This window comes from Monopterus albus, unplaced genomic scaffold (genome assembly GCF_001952655.1).
Source record: "Monopterus albus unplaced genomic scaffold, M_albus_1.0 scaffold3.1, whole genome shotgun sequence".
In the NCBI taxonomy this organism is placed as follows: domain Eukaryota; kingdom Metazoa; phylum Chordata; class Actinopteri; order Synbranchiformes; family Synbranchidae; genus Monopterus; species Monopterus albus.
Genome location: NW_018127883.1, coordinates 9,055,179 through 9,081,718, shown reverse-complemented (window position 1 = coordinate 9,081,718; position 26,540 = coordinate 9,055,179). Strand labels below are relative to the sequence as shown.

At 41.9% G+C, this 26,540-nt stretch overlaps 1 long non-coding RNA gene across 1 annotated transcript in view; it reads right to left on the bottom strand.

Annotated features, from left to right (window-relative positions):
- Positions 1–6: 6 nt before the first annotated feature.
- LOC109958577 (uncharacterized) overlaps positions 7–26,540 on the bottom strand; it is a 38,183-nt gene continuing 11,649 nt past the window's right edge. Inside the window, exon 3 of the long non-coding RNA XR_002274702.1 lies at positions 7–155. This is a non-coding gene — a long non-coding RNA (uncharacterized LOC109958577). The remainder of the gene's footprint in view (positions 156–26,540) is intronic.

Genomic DNA, 26,540 nt, shown 5'->3' with positions numbered 1-26,540 from the left:
CTCACTGGTAGATAATGGCAAGTCCTTTCTAGAGAACGTCAAAGAGCACTCTAGTAGAAAGCAAGCACAGCTCCAAGTGGAGTTAGGACAGTACGGCTGGCTTCCACGACTTCACGGTGATGTCACAGCCCGTCAGTGCCGACATGGTCACCCATCTGCAACAGGAGAAAGGAGAAAGCACTGTTGAGACAATGACAGCAAAACAGGAAAAACAGTGGAGCGCTGTAAGAAGGGCCTAGTGTTATTGTATCTCACAGGTCCATCATAGAATCAGGCTTGATGTACACAGCGATTTGTTGGTGTGGGAATTTATACTTATTGGCTTGAATAAAGGACATCTCTGATTCTGAGACAACTCTCTCTTGAGAGAAAGAGAGAATGGCACCCTGTCCGGGGTGGACCCCTCCTCTCGCCCAGTGTCAGTTGGGATTGGCCCATGACCCAGTTCAGGAATAAGTGGTATAGATAATGGATGGATGGGCTTTAAAGCAGCTTGAAATAGATAAACTTTCAAAATTACACAAAAGTACAGAAGCTGAGTAAATATACTTTGTTACTTTCCATCACTATTTAAAGACCTACAGTAAAACTCATTGACACGCTGGTCTGGTCCTTTAACACATCCACAGCTCACATTCAGCCAGAGGCAGTGGCCACATGCCACAGTGAATTGCGATGCAGTCATTATTATGTACAGCACACGCTGTCCACATCCAGCAGCAGTAGGAGCCAGTTCATGACACCCTGTGCCTCAGTGTTAACTATGGCTAAGTCTTTTAACTGTCTCCTTCAGGCCACAGACTATTTCTTCCTCCTCCCACACTTCTTGAATAATCACATCTACTGTGTTAATCCATGCAGAAGTTGTGATAGTTTGCCTTTACACATGATTAAACCCTGTCAAAACAGCACCAAGGAAACAATGAATATCAATCAGGGCTCTGCCAACTTTATAGATTTTTCCCCAAAATTTTCAAGCGTGAAAACTGCTGAGGAGGGAAGATGACTAGATTTCTGTTTCCCTTTCTCTACATTGCCAGGGTCCCTCCGGGAACGACGGTGGGTAGGCTGATAGAGTGAGGAGAAGGACAGATGGAGGGGGCAGACGGAGAGAAAAGTGGTGATGGAAATGGGAAAAGGTGACCACAGTACATCTCAGCCCCTTATCACAAACAGGATCTCAGGCAATTAAACTCTTCACAGTGCCTTGTGGGGACACCAACGTGGCAGTGATGACACCCTTTACAGTTTCTCATAAGTGACATCCTTAAAGGTCTTGTTTTGTCTGAACCAGTTTTGCCTAAAAATGAAAACTGTTACACTGAAACTTTCTCTGTATTGACTAAACAACTAAACAAAGATTCTTTAACATGACAGTAAGTCTGGTTATGAGCCAACTGCAGCAAGTGTCCCAAGAACGTAAAGATGCATGTGCCTTACGTTTGATCATGCTGGAATCATGTTGCGCTTTGCTTCGTACAGCACAGAGAACGAAATCTTCTCACACCTTAAATGTGCTTCAGCAAATGAAGTTCTGGCTCGAGCGAGTCCTTGCTGTTCTGTAAACTCCACAGTCAGGTCAGCCCATCTGTGCTCTTCAGCATCATCTGCTTCATCACTCAGCCCTGCTTCCTCTGCCCTCAGCGGCACCATCATCAGCCCCTCAGGCAAAACACCCCAGACCCTCCACTCCTCACTCTGCAGCTCTCTGGCTGACCTAATTTTGTTGCATTGTTAATGAGTCTAAGTCGAGGGAAAGGGCAGAAAAATCCTGGTAGTTATATGGAGAAGTGAGAAGAGACTTGCCCTTGACAGGGCGAGAGGGCCCAGAGTATTACTGACTCTTTCTCTAAAGATAAGGATTAGCTTTGATCTGACATAACTGCTCCATGGCTCAATATTCCCATACAGTCAGCTTCCTTCTTCCTTTCTGCCTGAAATGCCTTTCATGTTCTATGGCACATCAATGCTTCATACTTCTCACAGGGTAATTTCTATTATTTGCTCACCTCATGCTTTTCCTTTCACATTTACTCTTTCCTCTCATTTTATACTTCGAGCCCTAAAATAATGTTGCAAAATAAATACTACAAATATGAGAAGAACATTATTAATTAGAGGCAGCATTCTGTGTACAGAGAAAATGATTTCCTACATCTTCATACTGCACTGTGCAGAATCAAAGACTCAGATATTAAGTTGTGTTAAAGAATTATTGTTTTTATTCATAATGAGCAACATTAACATGTAATCTGTAGCACCAATAATGTTTTAAATGCAACAGGTGAATATTACACCAAAACATGGTGCCCAAGAATTTATACAACTACTGCAATATTCAGAACAAGAGCTGCAACCTTTCATTAGATTAATCAGTTGGTTATTTTCTCATTTGATGATAGGGTTGAAAAATAAACAATACGAGGAAATAGTAAAAAAAAAAATATCATAGAAGACAAACAGGAATCATTTTTCTGAATCGAGAATTATTACATGTTTGGTATTTTATTAAAAAAACAAACTAATCAGAAATCAAAACAGTCATCAGCATCATTCGGATGTCATATCTAGGGAAATCATTTTAATGTTTTGTTTCACTGCAGCTCCAAAAGTCAACTCTCTGCAGCTGTGATGACAAAGTCATCACTTGAATGGAAGAGATTGTCTTGAGTAACGATGAGAACACAGCCAACCAGTCTTGTTTTGCTCTAAATGTAAGAAAGACAATGACAAATCGGGTTTTGAGGTCAACTAGGGCTGCAACTTAACAATGTGATTTACTGGTTCAACCGAAGTGTAACCAGGGCAACCTGGCTTTCCGGCAAAAACTCGGATGGTGACCCATTTTCTATCACACCTACACAGAACCAAAATATAAGTAGAAATGTGCAGAAGCAGGTTTAAACAAAAGTGTCCTGAACAAGTCTGTGGAGCTGAGACTGACAACCACATCTGCAACACAGCACATGCACAAACACTTACAGTAAATAAACTCTGTGTGCATTTGTAAAAGTGTGATTTATTAATGATGCAGTGACCAAGCAATGGCCTCCACTACCTCAACATGCCTGCGGTCCACTGACACACACACACACACACACACAGGACTGAAAGGTAACACACACTTAAACACACACATCCCCTCAGGCCCTCCACATACAATCAGCCAAGGAGAAAGTGTACTTGTCCTAGCAGAGTTAAAAATAACAACCACAGCCAGATGCACACACATGCACACTGTAAATACACACACACAGCTCCACCCAGCTCAATATAAAAAACTACCTGGAAACAGCAGGGGGAGATGGGCAGCGACCTACATGGAGGAGAAGCTTGTTAATCTGCGAACACTGAGATGGTCTGAACCAGGGAGATGTCAGCGAGATGAGGATGACGATGATGATGATGTGCAGTGTGATGTTACTGTTCATTTAGTGTGTGCAGGCTGGTTCGCTGCAGGACATTTTCGTCACCTGTGATGTGCTGTCAGGCTCAACACTTCGACCCATTAGAATCCGAATGATACTGAATTTTGAGGAAAGAAAAATATAGTATAAAATTGTACAGGTGTACCTAATAAAGTGGCTGGTGAGTGTATATCTGAGTATCGCTATAATGCCTTTGACTTCTCAGATAGTGATGACTGATAACCACCATGCCTGTTCATGAGATCCTTTTGTCTGTATGCGGTAACTACTCGTGTGAACAGATACAAGCTTTAACAAAAACACACGAAGGCCCTGTTTTTTGCCAATATGTGTTTTACATTTTTGGACATTAAGTACACAGAATAAACTGGCCTGATGATTGTCAGGCAAGTTCTGAAGCTTTCCACTTTCTGCATTATTAACTGTACGCCATCTTTTCTCGTGCACTTCCAAGCTATTCTAATATATCACCTTGTACTCCCCAAATGTTTTCAGCTATCTTTTCCTCCTCAGATATTAAACATCATCTTACACACATTTTAACTGAGCATCTCCGCACTCAAACACTCAGACCTCTAGTGAATACCGATACAGTCCAATGGATGCTCACTCACTCAGATGAAACCTAAACGCACTGTGCTGTGATGCAGGTGTTGTATGTTATGTTTATTGCTTGTCACTTATGCATGCCTAAGTATGAGACACATCTTAATCTCTGTTTGCGGCTACTTGTCATGAAGGCATCAATGAATAAAGCCTAAAGTGGAGACAGAATTGTCAATTAATCCATGGGAGATTTGCAGCAACATAAATGTCACAGTACAGACAAACATGCCAAAATGAATATGTTCTATTCCAAGTTATAGGTGTGCTGAGCCAGTGTTTGCATATAGTTGGGCTCCTCACTCTTACATCAGAACACATTCATACATTTAACAGCTAAAATAGTCATGCAGGAAGTTCTGAAGTTAAAGGATAACAGTAGTACCTTCACTGCTTTTCATGCCCTAGTGTGTTTTTGTGTGTGTTAACACAGAACTCACTAATTACAGCAACTTCAACTGCAGTCCATTTTTCATACATTTCATGTTCACTGTACAGAGACCGAGCTGACCTTGAGAAAATGTTTCATTGTATAGGATGGATATGTGTGTGAGAGAGATACTCTCACTGTAAGTGTAGTACAGTACTCTTAAGTGTAGTGAAGTACATCTATCTTTCTGAAGACCAAGACGTCTTGTAGACTTAAAAGTGAGGGCATTTGTTCAAAGTCATTTGGGAGTTGGTATATACAGTAGGGTCCTCACAAGTATAAAAGCACTGATTAATCCAAATGAGTTACTTCGAGATTAAGCTAAAGCCGCATAGATCTTTTGCATTCACACAAATTCACACGGCAGACCAACATCAAATTGTCTGGACACTGTTGACCTTTAGGGGTAAGGAAAGTCAGAGAGTCCAAACTGGAGGAAACCATTAAGGCAATTAGCTGAGCTGCACCCATAGCTGTATTAAAGAGAACTGGATCCCAGACTTAAAGATGGCACCCAGTCCCTTAAATGAAAATTGCTTGTCTGACGCATAAGCCAAAGGGTTTTCATCTTGTGTATGATACCTGATAAAAGAGAGTGCTTTTTAAATATTGTTGAGTGTATGTCTTTATGTTTCACCAGAAAGTATGATGTGTGTTTCATTGTGTGTGTGTGTGTGTGTGTGTGTGTGTGTGTGTGTGCGTGCGTGCATGTGTGCGCGCACTCATCACAGACAGTTCCCTGATAGAGGCCCGTGCAGCCGAACACTGCAGGACACATTATGGCAATTTCCAGTTTCAGGAGCCAGTGAATGTGAGAGCCGGCAGGTGTGCTGGATGAGCTCAGCCCCCGCAGATCTGCCTAAGTGTGACCGAGTGCCACACCGACTCCTGCATCACTGGGAGGCCGCCCAACCAGAGGAGACAACCAGAGGACAACGGTGTTTATCCAGAACATCTCTCCAGGTGCTTGGAGATAATATTTGACTACAGAAACCTCTTTCCAGAGTTAACAAGAAACAAACCCACCAGGGGAAATAAGAGGTAATGCTACCAGTCTGGTTCTCAAACACATTTCAAATAAAGTGACAGAGAAGAATGTTTGCTAGCACAGACAAAATTTAGTATGAAGGTCAATGAAGCCAGTGCCAGTTTTGAAGTCTTGTGTACTTAGAAAAAAAACACTATCATGTTCATGAAGGAGGATTTATTGCTAATTACCTGCCAAGTGAGTGTATATCGTATGAAGAAGCTTTTAAAAGTTATCAAATCGTTCCTCAGACGGGCTCATACAAAGATGTAATTGGTCATTGTCAGTAGTGTAACACTGGGGACTTTCCTGTGCAGCAATGATCGAGTGTAAAACATCACTAGTCAGCGCCACCGTTCAACCATCACAACACAAGATCCATCAGAGAAGAGGCACAGCAGAGCAGAGCACAATATGTTTGGCTGAACCTGTAAAACCTGCTCTGTCATGTTTTAATTGTGGAAAAGCAACACTATGGAGCAATGTTTCATGGTGGTGTTCACTGGCCAGGTAACTGCAATAGCCAGGTAGGAGGCAGTGAAGAAAAAGGCCAAGATAGTAAACCCAGATGTAAACAATGCAAGCTTCAAAATTTCCCAAATAAAATTGGGTTTGTGAACAAGAATATAATGTCTAGACCACAACAGAACACAGAGCGAGTTGTGTGGGTAAATCTTTCATAATCATTAGGTGATATATTATTAAATTCAGACCTTTTGCACGTAAAGTGAAGGCTAATTTACTCTTAAAATGTATCTATTCTCTGCTGATATATTATATTTCTCACAAACATGTGTCTAAACATAAAGAAATATTCTTGATCTTAATTTCCATGTTTAAAGTTGTTCTATTGTATTATTTTGAGAGCCTGAGGGTCTGCATGTGTATAAACCGATGTGCACTCACACAGAACCATAATGCTCCTACTCTCCCCCATCAGTCATCGGTGAGGTCACCCAGAGTCCAAAAACTCTCATCAGCAAAGCAAACACTGGCCTTCTCCGCTCTTTGATGAAAGACGTCTCTGCACTGAGAAATGGTGCAATCTTCGAAGCAGATGAAAGAGGTGAGCGCTGTGATTTTAGCAGCTCGGGGCCTCATCTCAGTCTCCAGCCTCACACAAAGGTTCAGGAGGTCTGGGAAAAAGGCAGCAGCTCTGTGCAGACTTCAGACAAAACTGACACTTCTAATTAGGCTAATCTGTGACCTCATGGCGACTGTTAATGAGGACTACTTTACTGACTCTTAACTGCGGGATAGCAGTGCTGTCAACATGTACATCAATGGTGCCAGTAAGAATTACATCACAACCAGCATTTCAAAAGATGGCTCCCTTGGAAACATTTCATTAGTGGAAGTGGTCTTATGATGACTCACAACTTTAGCTACAGCCCGTGCAGCGATGTGCTTTTTCCTCTCATGCCAGAAATCATTTTGTAAGAGCAGGTCTCATTTCTTTAAATAGAGTAAATCTCACTGTGGAATGAAACACTTGGATTCACTTATTAAATAACAGAGTTCAAAAGGGATGGGGCGACACAGGCCCCTGGGCTCCTCTCTCCAGAGGATAGGCTTCTAAAATATGGGGGAAAATTCAATCGTAACTAGCCATAAATGCGTATTTGGCTAGTATTTTACAAATATAGTCAACATTATAAATGTGTAAAAACCCATTTGTGTGTCTCTTGTGAAGGTTGCAAAAGCATGTTTGTTGATCTACAAATGAAATCCAGATACAGAAATGTGTTAACAATGATTTTCTGTGTGCAGTTCTTTAAAATGTAATTACAGATCATGAGATGCACGTGCACTGGCCTGACACACACAGATCACGCTCACGTGCGAGGTTCTGAGTATTTTCTCACTCTCACAAACACAAACGTATGGTGCATTTAATGACGGGTGGAAAACTCGGATGTTGGCTTTTCGGACCTTTTTCCAGAGATAAAATTGGTCCTCACCTCTTGATTGGACTTTAGCTAAATGTGTTTTTTAACGTGATATGTGGCTTTGCTTTCATTTTAAACAGAACATGTCTTATTACAAATATCATTTTACAATCAATATTTAAGGTGATGCCAATCCACAAGTTATAGGACCTCCGTTCACCTTAGGGCAACCTCTGTGGTAACAGCTCTGGTAGCTTTGTAACTGACCTGCTACCAACATTCATTTTAACTTTATTTAGTAGCTTATTAAGCTAGCAGCACTGTTACCACATATCTTATCCTAAGATGAAGAGAGGAAGTTAGGTTCTCTGTACAACTGCCAAACATGCACTTGTAGCTAGATATGATAGTTTACCCCCGTACTAAAACACCATTTTTATGGAGAAGACCTTGTGGTTTGTCGTCTTTGCTGAAGCTACCTTGCATCTCAAGTCTGATGGAAACTGGCGAATAGGACTCTTTTCCGGTGAGGTGTTACCTGAGTAGGTGTAACACTGTGAGAGAGGAACAGCAGGAAGTGAACGCAACACAGTCCATTCCTCTGAGCAAATACAGGGTCACTCACACATCAGTGATGACAGCGGGAGTGTGTGTGGTCGTACATGCACACATCACTTCCATTTCACAAGCTTAAAAAAAGATTCCACTTGAGTTTCTAAGCAGATAAACATTCAGGGGGAAAGGCATAAACACTTTCACTCAAAGCTGAAAAAAGCTTGATTATAAATTCATCACATGTTTCATCTTCTGTTCAACCTGCACCTCGAATCACACGCCTGCCACACGCACGACAACACTGCGAACTAACACTTTCAAGAGTGCCAGTCAGTTTGATGCACAGACCAGAGATCCGGCTGCTAGGAGACACCTTATTATGTCTCCACTCTGCTGACAAGACCTGGCTCTAAGGCTCCTGGAGAAAAGACCAGAGGTGACAGACAGTTTTAGAGTTGCTCTCAAACCAGTCTGATGTCACCATTAACACCTAAATGTCTTTGCTAACACACTAATGCCACATTAATTATGAGCAAATCCAAACAAATGAGGTAGGCGCCATCATCTACTCCACAAAGAAATCTGTGTTAGACAGGCCAAGAGAACCAGCAGCCGTTTAATGTTCACTTAAAGTCTTAAGTGTTGAGCCACTATTTATGTGTCCTCATGTAGTTTAATCCAAAACTGTGGAATACACAAACACCTGGGAGACAGAGGACTGTTTTAAGTCTACTTAACTAAACTGAATAAAAAATGTGCAAGTTTTAAATCCTTAATTTGTTACAGAGCTCATTTAACCGATACATATTCAGATGCTGCACTATATTCAAACAACCTTAAGAATGCAGGAGTATCTACAAACAAAACAGCTAGCATTCTTATTTTTCAAACCAATGCACTTTATTAAATATATTTAAATATGTAGTTTAGAGGAGGAATTCCTCCAGAGTCAGGAGCTCCAGACACAGCTGCTACTACTGGACTACTTCACCTGTTTTTCTCCATAATGACATTTTATTTACTGCTTTATTTATCTGGTTTCTACCACGTTGGAGCATCAGAACACATGCTCCTGCTACATGAATCAGCTAGAACTGGGTAAGTAAATTAGCTTAAGCTAATATACTGTTGCTGCACTTTGGCTTTGGCAGTAGTTTTGACTAATCAGTCTAATCTGGCTTTTTCTGTCTTTATTTTACTTTATTTTTATGCAGCCTATGGGAAGTACATTGGTCAACAAGTTGTTTTAAAGTGCTATATAAACTGTAATCATTTTTGAAATCAGGGAACATTAATTAAGCTAGTATTCAAGTCTTTAAGCAGTTACACAACAGTGTCAGAACGAGAACCGAACAACTGAAGACAACACACTAGAAGTCGGTTCAGAGTCAAAATGGAAACTGACATTGTGCCTGCTGCTGTAAGCTGCAGTAAAAACATTTTAGATTGCCTTTTTTAAGTAACCACCCCTATTTGTGCCGCTGATATATTATATGCTGGTTTTCCAGCTTTTACTGACATTTACATTATTATTTTAACATTTACAGCAGATCAAGTCCAGTGAATAACCTCAAATGGTACAAAGCTAAGAATTAAATTGACAGGTAAAAAATAAATGAATAAACGCCCCTGACCCCCACTAAGCTCCACACGATAGCTCCTGTATTATTCAGTGAGGGGTTTGACCTTCCTCACTAGTATGAGTCATATTCAAATGGTGGAATGGACATTTTTATCCATTAGTTCTGATCAAGTCCAAACCTGACTAAATCACATGCATAACAGCTGCTTTCCATTTAATGCAATTAAGATTTAAAAAGCCAATTAAAACATGCACATCATTCTGAATAACATGAAAGGACTCAATGAGGTTCAAGTACCACAACAAAGCTGTGGGTTGATGGAGTGTGTGCTGTTGCCAGGCAATATGGAGCCGAGGAACCAGTATCACTACCAAACAGCAGTCACGCAATAGTCGGCCACAGCAACCTGCAGTGTTGCATCCTTTATCACTGACAGTGTGTTGGTTCAGTAACCCACACTCTGTAAACAGTCGGTCTCCAGTCATTAAAGGGACACAGGATGCAGCACAGAAGCTAAATAATCAGCAACATAAAGAGAAGAGCAGGCTTTATCTGAGCACAATAGAGGATTACTACAGCCAGCGTGTACAGCAGAAGCTCCACCTGAGGGCCTGCACAATGTCTTATAAGGCTGACAGCATCTGACTGCCCCATATTTCATCCCAACCAACCAATGTGCAACCAGATCCAAATGCAATTCCCCATGGGAGCCCATAGAAAAAGGTTATTGCCAAAATCATTTATTATTCTTAGGTTGTGGTTACATGTGTGAACAAGCTGGTAAATTTTCCAACACTTGGAATATATGTGCTGTTTTGACACTTGCTTGAGGTTTATTTGGCATTAGCCATGTGCCACTTTGGATGGATGGAAAATCTGAATACAGTCAGTCTCAGACCGAAAGGGGAAAAAACACTGTAGACAATGATTTGAACTCAATTAATTCAACAAACGGACATCATCTTCTCAGAAATTCGAGGTAGATTTGCTTGCTTAGTAAACCTGTACGATCAGGAACCACCTGGCTTTGTTCAGAATCGACTGGTTGTCTCCCCAAATACTGTTTTAATAGGAAAAATCAGAAATAAGGCATTAACTACATGTGTCAGGTCACCTTCCCATCATCACACTTAGCATTCAATGATGACCAACGAAAGGACAAAACAACAATAAATAAGCATGAATTAATTTAACACAGGCAAAACAGTAACAGATGTGTAATGTTAATGTCCTTAAAGTGGCTTTGATCGATCCATCCACAGAGAGTTATCACCTGCAGCCCCCCTCGGCTTTATGGGGCTTTATAGTGCATTTCAGCTCATTGTTTAGCTGTCTACTCCACAGCTTTACTGTTTTTGGCCACTCACAGCTCTTAGTGCATCGTTTTCGGCTCCAGCACACAGCTGTTCTCAGAGAAGAAGCTATAAACACTCAGCTTACACTACCTGCTCGGCATCAGACGGCAGACACACACAGTTAGAGACTAGCAGGTGAATATACTAGAGCATTTTAGCAGTTCAAGAAACCCACTGATGTCTTCATCTCCAGCAGGGCAGACTATTGCAACGCTCTCCTGTCTCGGCTGCTGACAAATAGTGCCCTGTTCTTGCATCTTTACACAGGCCGCCAGTTGCCTACAGAATAGATTTTAATGTGCTACTGCTGGTTTATAAACTACTCAGTGGCTCAGAGCTCTGAGATCTCACAGATCTGCTGCTTTCCTGTGCTGTTGATTGACCGATTCCTCTGCTGCACTTTTGTTTCCTCTGAACCTTACGGCTGGCTTGGTTTTTCTGTGGTTGTTTCTCCTGTCTCCTATATGATCAATCCTCACATGACCCGGAAGTTGCTCTGGTCAACTAAGGAAGTTCCAGGACTCTGAGAACACTGAAAAAAAGAAAACACCGGGTCTTTGGATTTACACAAATTATGCTAGTATATGCAACGCAATTCATTCATATTTCCTCTGTTAACATAATTCAAACAAGTTAACTCCAGAAGAAAATTATGTTAGTTTTACACATTATCATTGTGTGGGACTGATGTACACATTACAATCAAGTAAATCCAACAAATCTTTTTTTTCAGTGAAGTGAGGAGCAAGGAGGGTGCTGGAGGAGCCATGACTGAGGATACATGAAAGCTTTTTTATGAACCGACACACCCCTTTATCAGAAACCAGGCGGCGACTGGACACTTCAGATGAAGAATCAGGGAAGTACGTCTCATATCATTACCAACATGTTTCCTTGTGCCCTGTCCCCTTGCATGTTTTCCTAAGATGCAAGGAAAAGATGTAAATGATGTTATAAGAGACTTGAAAAACACCCTCTGTGGAGTTTCATGTTCTCCCCATTCCTGGGTGGTTTCCTCCAGTACCCCAGCTTCTTCCCACACTCCAAAGACATGCAGGTTAGGTTGACTGGTGAAGTAACAGCTGTGGTGTCCTGGGAGGAGAAAGGGACGGGTGTTATGTTGTACAAGCATTAAAGGAATATGAAACACACATTAAACAGGATCAAATTAAGCCTATTTTCCTGAGTAGCTGAATGATAAAAGGCTGGATATTAGCCAGGCCACCTGCTACCACCGCTCTGAGTATGAGGAATGGCTGTGCCATCTTCCATCGGCTATCTTCTCACGATCCTTCCCTCTCACCTTCCCCCTGCTCATCTCTTTCAATGAGACAGACAGCAGCGAGGCTGAGGACACATGTGATGCTCAGCCAAGGAGAGCAATATCTCACTGATACTGATGTCAATATGATCACCTCCGGCTGGTGAAAACACACATGGGTCGATTGGCTGACTGGCACGCAGCTTCCTTCGACAAATCCATCAGAACAGACCACACACTGACGCTGTAGGTACTGGCCATCGGCCTCATGGTCATTTACATCCCTAATCTCACAGTCACTGTCCTGCCACCTGCTCAGTGGGAGATGGGAAACTGGACTCGTGGGAACATGGATTTCTTCTAATGGTGTGAGTCCCCTCTGAGGCACTAGAGCTCAGCTGATCAGCCATTAATAGCAAGAGTAGTAATTTAATCCTCTGCTAAAGCTGTGGCGACGTCCACTGTATGTGTTTTGATCCCCTCAAAGGCCTAAGCAACAACATCTCAAAAATATAAAGTTTCCACAATGGTGCAGACAAGTCAGGTCAAAGGCCTAAGCCAACAACGTCTCAAAAATATAGTTTCCACAATGGTGCAGACAAGTCAGGGAGCTGTAGGTGTTGATAAACACACCAACACAAGCGTAAAGCTTCTGTTCTTCCGCCAGAGGAAACAGAAGTGAAGACACTAGGATGGTTGTGAAATAAGAATCCAGTCCCCAGTGATGTACAGGGAGGGTAAATCTGCTTATCTAGCTGCTTTATAAAGGAAAAAAAGGCAGTTTCTTTGGAGGAACTGTGGCTCACTGATTCCCAATTTAAGAACAATATTCAATAGCATCTCTTTCATTTATCCTCCATAAAATGTCCCCAGGTGGTGCCAAACACATGGCTGGTGGTCTTTAAATGACGCACGGTGCCAGTGTCTGACAGAGGAGCAGGATCCTGTGATGTTACTGAAAACATGAGAAGCTCCTGCATCAAAGCAATGTGGTCACCCAGAGAAGGAAATCTGCAGCCGATTACAGAGGCTAGTTATTCATCAGTATGTACACAAGCTGGCTCACACATCCAAACACACAATCATACAATGCAGCTTTAAAATGACTCTCACTGATCAGTTGTACATGAGGAAGAGTGGAGGGTGCCTCTCAGCATCCTTTGGACACTTAAGATAATGGCTCCTGCTGGGGACAATATAGATTGGTAAGAGAATCTCTAAGCTTCCTTACGTCACGTCAGGCTACACTGTGATCCTGTGCTGCTGCACAACCTCACTAGCAAAATGGACAGAGGCTGCGTTATGTTCACAATCCAAACCTGTGGATTATATCTGTTGTTTTGTTATATTCAACTGACTGTGATTGGTTATGCCGCCATTTTGGCCAGGGTTCCCTAATAAAAGAGCTGAACTCTCAGTTGGGCTTCCTGGTTAAAGGTTAAATGAAGTAAAATTATATATATATATATATATATATGGTCAATAAAAAAGACAGAAAGCCAGAAAGACAGAAAAATTGTGCTTTGTCTTAACAACAGTCCATAATTGAAAGATATTAATTTGTAATGATAATAAACAAATAAGAACCTTCTTACTGGAAAAGGGAGTCGGCTTACGATAAATGTTCCAGTTTCTCAGATGAGAGGTTAAAATAAATAAAAATGAAGATAATCACCATTTGCAGTTGTTAGTTGTCAGTTCATCCAAATTACGAAAGTGTTTTCATGCTCCTTGTGGTATCCAGCTATCCAGACAGTCATGGTTTCATTTGCTAAGGTTTCTGAAACCAAATAAATGACAAACCCGCCTCTGAGTTTTCAGCGAGCCAACTGGGTGTGTTCTTGTTCTCCCCAGCTCAAAGACAACACAGATTTGTGTGATTAAAAAGGCCGGTGTCATCTTACTGTTCCAGAGCTGGCCAAAAAGAAACAACAGCAACAGAAAAATCCTAACAGCCTTTGATAAGAGCTCCTAAGTTAAGAAAACGTGGCAGAAACAGCACATTTTGCTGCTTTATTTGGCCAAAAAACACTTTAAAAACAGTAAGCAACACGGGTTGTAATAAACCAGAGGAAAATCACTTTCGTACTAAAATGGTGCTGCGAGTTTCAGTGTTAAGAGGGAGAGCAACAGAGTGAGGAGAAGCGTTCATGGTTAGTAAAACAAATGAAATGAGAGACGAGAGCTTCTTTTATTGTCTCAGCCTTCAACCTGCACGGACATCGCACACACACCATCACTGATGAAACCTGCATCTCCAAAAATGTTCTCACTCTCTAGCAAAACATACACTCAGTCCTCACTATGTAGCAAGTAGAAGAAAACACACACAACGTTTCAGCAGAGAGACAAATGTCAAAACACACAAGCACACACACTGTACATACACAGCAAACAGGTCTGACCTTCAGCAACGTCTCCTGATGTCAAACATGTGTCCAAGCACAGATCCCACACGGCCCACTGCACATGCTTTCTAGGTACAGCTAACGAAACTGTTCCTTCCTCGCAGTACTCACAAACACAACGCCTGAGGAAAACACAGAAAGCAATTCCACAAGCCCCGAGAGCTGCAGCTGACAGTGAGAGCTGTTACTGTAGTGGTCAACAACATTAAAGATACAGCTAACCTGAGCAGAGACAGCGGCACATGCAGTCCCGCCTGCAGAACTCAGGACGCACGCTGACATGATGCTAATAGATCTCCCAGTACTTCAAACTGTGACACAAAGCCGCTGTGTCAGATAAATTCATTACAGCAGCTGTCAGAGAAATCTCATTACAGGAATCACAGGGCTGAGGGTGGAAGGCAACATGGGAGAGCTGGAAAATTCACCTCCTCCAATTTGTCCTGGAATTTGGTTGTGGGTCTGCAGCCAAACCTGTGCCTGACCAGTTCAACTCATGGCGACATTTTACTCTGCATGCTGCAGGCTGAGAGCAAAAGTATGTGAAATATGCAGTATATAGTGTATAGTGACCAACAGCAGCAGATACGTTTTCTAATGTCATATCTGCTGCTGTTGGTCATTTGCACTACTGTCCATGTGCATGTCTTATGATATTATGCATCTCATCACCAACGCCCCTGGTGATGCTGACCACCTGACAACCTTCTTGTTATTGCACTGCTGTCACTATTTGCACATGGCTTTGAGTTTCTTCATAGCCTATTAGGTTGTACCATTTAGTTTATTCTAATTACTTTAATTCAGTCCTGATATTCTATTTATTCTGAGTTTATTCTACTTTTTTTCTATTTAGTTTCTTAAATGGTATGGGGATTCAATATTAGGAGAGAAACAGAATTTAGATTTTTCTGTATAATAAAAAAAAACCTTTGACCTTTGACCTTGACCTAGTGTAGATTCTCTAATAAATAGGGCTAGCATCGTGAAGGCTTTCAACACCAGAACAATACTGTATGTGTCATAATACCGAGAAAACTCATCCAAGAAGGTCAGACTTTCTGACAATGCCATGAGACATCAGCCTGCAACACACTGCAGTTGCCAGTAAAACACATTTGTATTGTGAACAGCTTATTTCTACAGTCTGACAAGTTGAAAAACGTTGTCTAATGATGTTATAAATCTGCGCAGCTTTTGCCATTTTATAATACTTAAAACTAACAGAATTATGACTCAGACTTAGCGGATTCTCACGGACACAAAGTGAATGAGAAAGACCTCCAACTTTCCATGAAATAAAAGGTCAATAAAATATTTACACAATCAGCGACAGTTTAATTTATAAATTGCCCTCTTCTAATGTGCGTGTGCCAAGCTGTTTGGTTTATAGGTATATTATTTGTAAGAAGGTGACATTTTAAATACTTACAATATTTCCTTGTGCCAACTTTAAATAAATAACACACAATAGCTGCCTAAGAAACAACACTGTTCTCAACTCTGACAGCGGCTCAGGTGTGGATGGAGCTACAGCAACACCCAGTGCAACGTTCTGCACAGGAACCTCAATGTGAACGGTTTGACAAGGCCCACAGAGTTAATCAGTGCCAGTGAGATGAACACAAAAACACACAGTCAATGGGAGGCGACGAGGACCCAGAGCCGAGTCAATGAAGAGCACAATGCACACTCAGCAAGTGAAAGCTGAACAGCCTGCAGCAACAAGAAAAAAGGCCAGTTTCACTAGGTCAGGGTCGAATGAAACGTACAGACTCCCCTGCGCAAGTGGCAGATGGGAGAGGAGTTTCACAGCAGGAGCATCCGTGTGCTACAGGGGTCGTAAATCAGTCTCTTGTGTGCAGCCAGTCAGGCAGCAGAGTTGGACCGCAGGCACATTTCAATCACCAGGCCAACAGTCACACTGACAGACTCGGAGAAATGGTGGACTACAACAGTGATGAGAGGCAAACGTACATGAAGCTTTTAGAAAGGAGGAAGGAAACGAGATGGCGGATGACACATACGCATGGACAGACTGAGGAACAGCCTCTCAGACACAACATCATCTGATCAGCCATTAAGCTGATCAGCTTTTAAGCTTATCAGTCCCCCTTTGCTCCGTGGCTCCGGGCGCCACTAGCACAGGCTTTTATCGTGTGGTCAGAATGGGTCACAACAGGAAATCTACCTGGATCTGACAGAAAGGTTTACCAGGCAAAAAGACTAAACATTAAAAACAAAAAACACAAATACTTAAGTTCATAATGAGATTTAACATGAAACTGTAGAATCAGAATGACAGGAATACTGTAGCGGAGGCTAGCTTGAGGAAGGAGCTGGACACAGAAATTGCGCACTCCCGAAGCCAGGGAAGCTGCTCTTTTATTATAACACACACTGGAAACAGAGAGCAACAATAGAACACACACAACCAATACTGGCAACAGGTCCCGTCAACCCTGAGCTAAATACATCCACCCAGAGGGGAATTATGGGGGATCCCACCAGGTGCTTGACCCTCAGGCATTCTGGGGGACCCCGCTAAGTGTCTCTCCACCCCCAACCAAGGCTATGATACATAGAAATGCTGTTCAAGCTGTTTCAACTAAAACATTTCCTAAGAATCAAGAGCTGGAACATTACACATTTAAAAATGTAACTTTACCATGCAGCTTTGTCTTAATAACCAAAAATCCTCAGCTTTGAATTCTAATTGCTATCTAATAATATTTTCTCATAAGAAAAGTTCACTTGCTTTGTTTGAATGTCACGAACAATCTTGAATATATGAACATGCAAATACTGCATACTGTTCATTCTCAGCATCTGCCTCCTAGATTTCAACACAGAACTTGTGTTTGTTGTGTTAGACCAAGATTAGCTTCCAAATTACTTGTGACTTTTCTAACAGCTCATTCTGTTTGACTAACAACTCAAAGATACTAAATTACAATTATATAATAAATTAATCCCCACAGCTGAGAAGTTATAAATGACAAAAAGAAACGTTAGCACTTTGAATAACTGACTGACTTGTCTGGCAGCTGGCTAAATGAATAACTGGACCAACTAGCATCTTTAAACTACAAAAACACCAAGAAAAAGGTTAAACTCTCCAGCTGCCTCTGGATGGAGGGTCACCACCTGCTGTGGATGAACATGCCCAAACAGACACTGGAATCTAATTCCAACAATCAGAACGAATCCTCAAATCTGTCTCGGTGAAGGCTGCAGTCCTGGTTTGGGATTTAGATGGCTCTAATGGACATAATTAAACATGAAGAGTCCTCCTGGTCCAGCTTTAAGTAAACACAGCCATGGGAGATGCAACCAGGTTCATAAATGCAATCTCACAGAAGCCTGTCTATGGGGATTTCAGTAATAGCACAGGCGGCCAAAAAGATGTGCTCATAGAGATCAATAAAAATGTGTTTTGATTGTGTCATTAGAAAACCTGCAGCTCACAAAATGAAAACTCCTCCTGCCCCTGGTTATCCACTGCTCACCACCTGCAGGATTTTTTTTTTTTTGGCAGCAAAGCTATTTTCTAAGAAAAGTGGGAAGGGAAGCAAGGAGCTGGTGTGTTTGATGTGACAGCCAGCTGCTTCTCACTCAGGCCTCCTGAGGAGTGGACAGATTATCATCAGCCGTGTGGGAGGAAAGCAGAGCTGTAGGATCAGTCCCTGATCCACCAAGGTTGGGCCTCTGGATGCAGAGAAGGCTTTGCTTTTTATCAAACACTTCACAGAGAAAACCAGTTACAAAAGCTGTGTGGTGCCACAGACGTAACGACGCAAAGAAAAAATGGCAGCAGTTTTAAAGGGCAATCGAAGTGCAAGGGTAAGAATGTGGAAAGTGCTTCACAATGCCAGACCGGTTTTAAAAACCAAAATCACACTCATTTTTCAAAATACCACATTTCCATTATAAGCCTATGAAATGAATAAATCACATTTTAATGCAGTGGTTGTTGTTTAATAAAGTTGTTTTCACCTTTAAGCCTGAAGTTCACACACGAGCAGCTACACAGACTCTAGCTAAAGGCAACATTTGAGATCAAGTCCCAAAAATCCTGCAAGGTGGTATCAAGTAACGTAGTAACAAAGAGGACGTAGGGCATCGCAACCAACAAATGGCACCAGACATGTTAGGTAATTTTTTAGTCAGATAGATATTGGTTAGATATTTGTTGTATTAGAAATGTTTAGTGGAGACAGGATGTCTAGCTCAGGCTGTTAAATGCTTAGTCATTCTCATGAGTTTTTTGCAGGGTGCATATGGCCAAGAACAACTAGATAGAAAAAGTTTGAAGGCAAGAGGATTATTGTTATTATTATGATATGTGTAACCGTAATTGTAATCATAATATTTTCTTATGTGTAATGTCATGACATGTCACTAGAGGTCATGTCAGAATGTTCTTAGATACACAGCATGTAATCAACATTCACATACATTGATTTTCTTCATGTTTTGACTATTGTTATGGCCAGCTGCAAAGCTGGCATATCAGGTGACGCCACGGTTTGACGTCCCTGTGTAGTATGGGGCTAGCCCAACCAAAGTGGTAAAAATGTATAGGCATTATGGTTCAGGGTCTTTCATTCTTCATCTGCCTGCGGGCAGTATTGGAGGTGGAAGTTACCTGGACGTGTAATGTTAATTTTACCTGTGATTCTTTGAATAAACCAGCACGGTTATTTTTTATATATCCAAGTGGTCTACTTCGTCTTTGTGAGTTCCTGGTTAAAAAGCCGGAAGAAGCTTACAACAAACTAGACACAACAATTGATCGTATTATCTCATAGAGTGTGTCATAGTGGACGACAACCGATGCTGTGCCTGGGATGCCTCATGACATCCCAACACAAAATGTCTAGCACAACAGAATTTTTTTCATCCTCTACGACGAGGTGGGCCGATGCTGACCAACAGTCACGGCCAGCCTTGTGAAGTAGCTACTCTACAGGGCTGGTGCCATAGTTATCCGTTTTACTGCTGGCTTAAAACATATTTTTAAACTGCTGCTTCAAGTTCTCTGTGAAGAACAGAGGCTGCTCCCCTCTTCATGCAACCCAAAGATGGATCCACAGGCTTTTTTTTTTACATTTTTCCCAACCCAAGCAGCCAGTATCACACACACCACAGATGCTATTCTGTGTTTACATCCTCCCTGGCACCTCCAAGTTGTGAACAACGACAGGCTGTGATCTCTCGGGTACCAATGTCACATCCCTCATCCAAGAATTTATAACTCAATAACCATGTAATCTGACAGTGACCACTGTATCACATTAAAACATTGTGTAGCCCAAATCAGGCTCAAAATCACAAGTCATAGGCTGTTGTATATGAACTCGGTATTAATTAAGGCACAGACATGAAAGTGGAATCAGTCAAACTGATTCTAAGCACAAGAGCTAATAAGAGTGTTCCCAAAATGTCAAACTATTCATTTAACATGAGCTTTCCCTCATCCAGATGCAGATGTCATGTTAGTTCCAGGTGCAACCAGAGTATAAACGTCTCTTTATTTAATCTGAAGTCTCATCTCCTGGAGAGTTCAGCAGTCAATCCAGGTGAACTTCTCCTGTACAGTGTAGAAAAACAGCAGCTGGCACACACTGCTGAATATGAATCCAGCCCCCCTGATGGAGCAGCTAGCTTGACAAAGATATCAGTATGGACACCTGTGGGCCTTCCTGTTGCCATGACCACCACCAACAGCAGCAGCAGCAGCAGCGTCACTGTGCTGTCACCGAATGTCAGCGCTTCCTAAACAAGTTAACCCAGAGAAAACTGCTGAGGCCCAAACCCTTTAATTACATCAACTTAAAACAAAATTACAGGCTGACGCACATCAAACAAGCGTTACTCTCAGCTCGCCTCCTCCAACACCTCACACTTCGTCAGTTTGCGACAGGAGGTTTTCAGTCTCGGGAGAGCCAGAGAGAAATATAAAGATAAAAGAGACGTGGCTTCTCCTCCCTCTCTGGCCTTTTCACTTCACATTCTCTCACTCCCTCCAATCTTGTTGCTTCCCTTCCTCATTCATACTCCACCACTCTGCCACTTTCTCTTTTTATCCTGTCATCTACATTGTCGGGTGCCTCTGGAGCTCCTCTGAGCCTCAGCTGTGTGTGCAGAGCAAGTGAGCTGAGGAGCTGTGCTCAGAATAAAGAAGAACAAAGCTGAGGATGCTTCAGCACAACGTGACTGAAAACTCTGCCCCTGATGAAGCCAAAGCTGCTTTTTGACACGACATGTAAACACAAAGCAGGTTTTAAAGGGAAGAATTTTCTTGCCCTGAAACAACTGCTTGATTAACGGATTAGTCCAAAGGTTACAAACATGGGGGCTGCGAAAGGAGGCCACGTGATTTAATAAAATAATGAAAGAACATATTTCTGTTTAGGCGAAAATTATTAATCAAAGGGTAGACAAACATAACACAAAACCGTGAAGGCTAATTTATACTCCTTTGTAACTACACATAGGTGTCAATGTGTACCCATGCAGCAAAGGGGTTTATGGATAAGTGTAGGTTGCTGAGAATCGCAGACAGGCCACAGTGCACACCGCCAAAATTTCAATTTCTTCCTGTGCAGAGTAGCGTGCCCTGCACACCGATCGGTTGATCCAACTTCCTGTTGAGAAGTGCTGGTTCACACAAAGAAATTCAGTGACTCTAATTGCATCTGTTTCCCTCACTTGTGTCTTTTGTATCTTAGTCCAAAGAAAAGATGAGAGGGAATTCTGTGAGGAGAGAGGAATGAGGAAATATGTTTTAACTGACACGAGACACCCTGTCCTCTGATCCTGAATGTGAAGCATCCAAATACAAACTGATTTCTGACAAAGGGGTGTGTGGATCTGTAACAGACTTCTGTGAAGGATGCACTTGCGTATCCTTGGTTATAGCTCCTCCGGGCAGCATCCTCACTCCTTGGTCCACAGAGCAGAAATAAGAGCTTTAGGACGTCCTTCATCACGGCGGACTGGTCGAGTGAGGACTGAGCAATGATAAAATAAGGGAATTGGGATTCACCTGAACAAATTGTCCTCCCCACTGATTTCCACTTCCTGACTCCTGTGTTTTCTGTACTTGTTTGTTTGAGCGTCCCCTAGCGAACACAAGTATAAATGAAACAGTTGCACAACCATCTCCAAATGACAGACACAAGTGCAGTGATGCAGAAATCTGGCTTACAATTCTACACGTGACTTTAGGAAACTGTAATAAGAAGCTGTGGTATTTCACTATTTCCTGAAATTTTATTGACTGTAAGATTAATTTCAATATTTATGAAAAAGATCATTATTATCAAGATTTGTAGCCCAAATTTCTACTATAAATATTTGTGTATTTTCTCTTTTTAATCATGAATTATTAATTGAAAAACCTGAAGAAACAAAAAGGGAACATCATATTTTGTACTCTGTGCATCACTTATTTCTATTTAACTATTTCAGGAATCCTGTATTTCAACCACAGGAGCCAGGATCCAAGTTTAGTCCCTCAGCTGAAATTACTGATGCCAAAATATTCTCAGCTTTGTCAGTGTAGTATTTTCTGACAGCCAAGGAACCAACAGGGTGAAATTTGCAAACCTAACTGTGGAACAAACACAAAGTTCAGCATCATTCCCAAGCAGAACAGAGTGTCACTGGTATCAATATCACAGTAGGGTGGAGGTCAGACGTTCCTTTAATTGGTAGACATTAAATGACTATAGTTTTAAGAAGCTGTAATCACTAATTATTTATCAATATTTTTCAGATTTGTGTCTCAAACATCACTGTCATTTTTATTCTGTCATTGGTCTAATCTTTATTATTCTTATAATGACAGCAATTTACATGTAAAAGACTGAATCTATCAGATGGCTCCAGGTTCTCAGATGGCAGAATGTCCTGCTGTTCTCTGTTCTGGACTGTTGTCAGGACTAAATGAAACATTTAAAAGGTTGTATTAACTTTTTATGAGCATTTGCCACCATTTTCTGGCATTTCATAAATTATTACTTGAAAAAGTGACAATAATGAGAATAATCATTATTTTCTGCTCAGACAATAATTTGTTCTAAAATAAATATGAGTTTATTATCGACAAGATGTGTTACAGCACAACCCTGCAGCACTTATCAGTCCATTATAAAATATCACGTCCTCCTGCTTCCTGTCTGAATAGAAAAACAGGTACAGGAGCAGTGACAGCACATGTGAAGGCAAGTCATATTGTTTATCTTCAAACCACTGAAGCACTGTCCAGACGCTAAGGTAATTAATTAGTGAATTATACCATGGTGGTGCCCAGGCCCCTGGGCTTTTTTCTCATTACCAGGTACACACTGTCCTACACCGGCGAAGCACAGGAGGCTTTTAATTACATTTACTATTCAGATTAAATTGTTGTATGCAGCAAAGGAAAGCTTACAGGGTTTGGGCTCCAAAGAAGGATCAATTTATAATCTAGTTCATGCAGATTGTGTGCAAACACAGTACACAAGGAGGAAAACAACTGGCTGCCCCACTAAAGCAGAGGTAAACGTGGGTCTGGAGATGAAAGAGGGAATCTGTGCACCTCCAATGCAACAAGCACAGCACATTGCTACAGGAATTAAAATCTTCCTCTAATTAAATGCTTTGCCGTGACTGTTGTGCTTAAAAACCACTCAGAGGCTGCTGTCGGGCTTAATTAGAACTGAAGTGTTCAGTTTGTCTCTTTTAAAAAACAAAGTTTATTGAGGCTCCTCAAACACTTCCTTTGCTTCATTCTCATTTAACAAAAGATTCCACAGAAAACACAAATAGAAACACAGGCACAGACACAACCCAGAAGCTGTATGTCTTTCTTGTAGCAGAAACACCTGCATCCTTAAATAACTCACTTCACCAGTAACTTATACATATGGATGCCCCACTCCGTGCTCACAGCTATGACTACTGTACAGAGGAAGACAAGCTGAGCAAAGCAAAGCTCGTCTCTGCTGGAGAATTTCTCTTCGCTCCTGTTCCATTCTCCTCCATCGCTTTCAGACACCATGTAGCAAATTATCTTTTAGACCTACAGTGTAAGACAGATGCACAACGCAATGACCAATTATTACTGTGCCCTTTTGGATGTCCTGGAAAAGAGAACTTCCTCCTGGCTCTAGTCCACCACCTTCACTGTCTGCGCTCTGGATGATTTTCAGTCTGTGTGTGGTGAAAACATTTCATGTGACATCTAACTCAAAGTCTTTCTTTGATGCTGATCTCAACAAATATTGTTTTTCATCCTGCAAACAATATACCAAGTCTTTACATGAGGATTATTTTCGTCTTTGAATTTTAAAAAGAAATACAAAGTATATGTACACAGTTTTACTACTATCACTGCAATCCTCAGATAAACGCCATCTGGTTGTGTGTATATGTGTCAGCTCCTGCTGTGCCGTTTGTGATTATCAGCCTCCCAGCTGGGGCCATGCTGGATGAGGCCTCACCCACTGGCCTGGAGATACGTGGGCACTGGGATGCCCGCTGCTGCAGCTTGGCCCACTTTCTCATTCTGGCTGTATGCTGATTCAGATGGGGTGGCGGGCTATGCAAAGTCACTGAAACACTTCTCCTTAGCAGTGAGGCCACATTAGAGTCCCAGTGGAGAACTCTAATGGATGAAGTAAACAGAACACTGCTGCAGACTCCCTGGTAGCCAAGACCACATTAGCCATGTTATCTTCTGAAATTCTGATGTCTTCCCTTTCTGCATATTACATTTTCAGAACATGGACAACATAACAAAAAGCATTCGTCTGTGACATGTGACATACTAGTCTATCATTATTAAAAGGCAAATTGCACATCTAATTTTGATGGCCTGCATTAAAAAAACAAAAAAAAAACAAGATAATCATCTCTCCATCCCTGTTATCTAGTTTATGTCCAATAATGATCTTTGGAATGGCTTCCAAGCAAATAAATTTGGCCACGAGGACAGGCTCACTGACAGCGCTGAGCAGAGTGAGCACTGCTGAATCCAAGGACAGTACGTCTTTATTTTGATGTGAATGTATGGAGTGACAGAGCGGCACAGAGAGAAATCATTCAAAATGTGACATGGTGGACAAAGGATAAAGTATGGAGAGGGGCATGGAGGAAATGCATCATGTTTTTCATCTGGCACCTGTCACATTATTCAATCAGGCTAAAACAGATGCACACAGGAAAACCGTCAGACAATTCAGTGATGTCAGGGAAGTGCGGTGGAAATTTTTGAATCCTTCACAACATTTCAAAAGTCTGTAGCCACAATAGCGGCGAAGACACAACACACTCTACCAACCGCAGGTACCACCATCTTAAAATGGTGCAGGGAGTCATTAAAGGTATCACCATACATTCTCTGGGGACTGGAGTTGTTGTGATACTTGAATTCAGACTGACAGACTTATTGTACTGCTGGGCCTTTTGCATAACCTCTCCTGCTGCCCCTCTGCCCTTGAGCCTCATGCTGTCTCTCTTTTATCTGCCCTTTCCAGCTCTCCTTGATCACCTATCTTTTTCCTCTTCTTTATCTCTCCCTCCTCATTGCCAAAGCTACATCCCTTTAGGGGTTGTGTGTTTGTGTGCCCACTGAAAAAGGAGGAAGCAAAAACAAAAAACAATCTCATATCACAACAGATGTGTGTTGTAGCTGCTTTACCCTACAGACACAGCCCACTGCCTTTTCAGCAGAACATCCCCAGACAAGCTCCATCAGGTGCAAAAATGGAGGTCGCTCTGAAAGAAACTATTTTAACAAAGACATTCCCCTCCCGGGATAAGCACCATATTAACAACTCTCCTGCCAAAATGTCAGGCAGAAAATATAGAGAAATATACACCCACAACATCCAGCTCAGCCAAGCCACCACTGCAAGTCCAGTTCTGAAAGCAAAATTAGCTGCAGAAAGACACTGGGAGACACCTGCTTACCTGTAAAAACAAGAAAGAGGATGCAAAAAGGACCAAGTCAAATCAAGAAGAAAGCATGTGCACAGCCCCCATATGCTGCCAGTGGTGCTATTCCATTTCTGATGATGCTTTCATGAAAAGCATCTGTCACTGATTGTATCATAACAGATAGAGAAGGCATGTTGCAGCTGACGAGCAGACAGAGCCTGATGTTGCAGTACTAGAAAAGTGGGTCAGGTGTCTCACTGATGCTAAGCACATGGAGCGAGCAGACAGCACAGAGAATTCAGCCTAATTAGGCAGTCAAAGAACGGATGGGGAGAATGTGCCATGATTTAATGTTTGGTATGCGTAATGCTGGTCCGGAACCAAATACCAGTTCTACCTGAGGCAAGTGGTGTGTAAAATCTGAGCATGAGGAGTCAACCACCTGCAGTGTATGTCCATTTTATTAAAGGTCAAGAGGTCAGGTGTCACCTCAGGCATTTCCAGTATCAGCTCTAAATCAGAGATGCCTGGTCTTGGCCCAGCAGCTGTCAAAAACACCTCAGTGTTTGCTGTTAAAACACTGAAGGCACAGTGCTGTGAGCGAGCAAGCTGCTGACAGCAGCAGCAGCAAACGACGTGAGCAAGCAGCTGTTTCGTGTCTCAATCAGCAACATTTTTCAGGAAAACATTAATATGTTTAAAACACCCTCCACTCAAAAAATGTCTTTTGATGACACAAATCTAAAAGCCAACCATGGTTCACCTGCAAATATCTGCAAATTATGGAAGTATGTGAGAAACCTGAAGCCACTGTTCTCAAAGCAGCCAGGAGTGAGAGACAGTTTTATCTGTAAGTTTTATATGGTAACAGCAAATATGCTGGAGCTCACAGTTTTAGGATGTAAACCGAACCCTGCAGCTTCTTTCTATTTATTTGTTTACTGCTTAAGAATAACTTTAATCAGACGCATACTGTTGTTGCACTGCAGATTTGGATCCTCGGTAGGAGCCTTGCTGTCCCCTTTTACACTGTCCATTCAAGGGCGGAGTTTCCCACCAGTTTTCCCAAGTT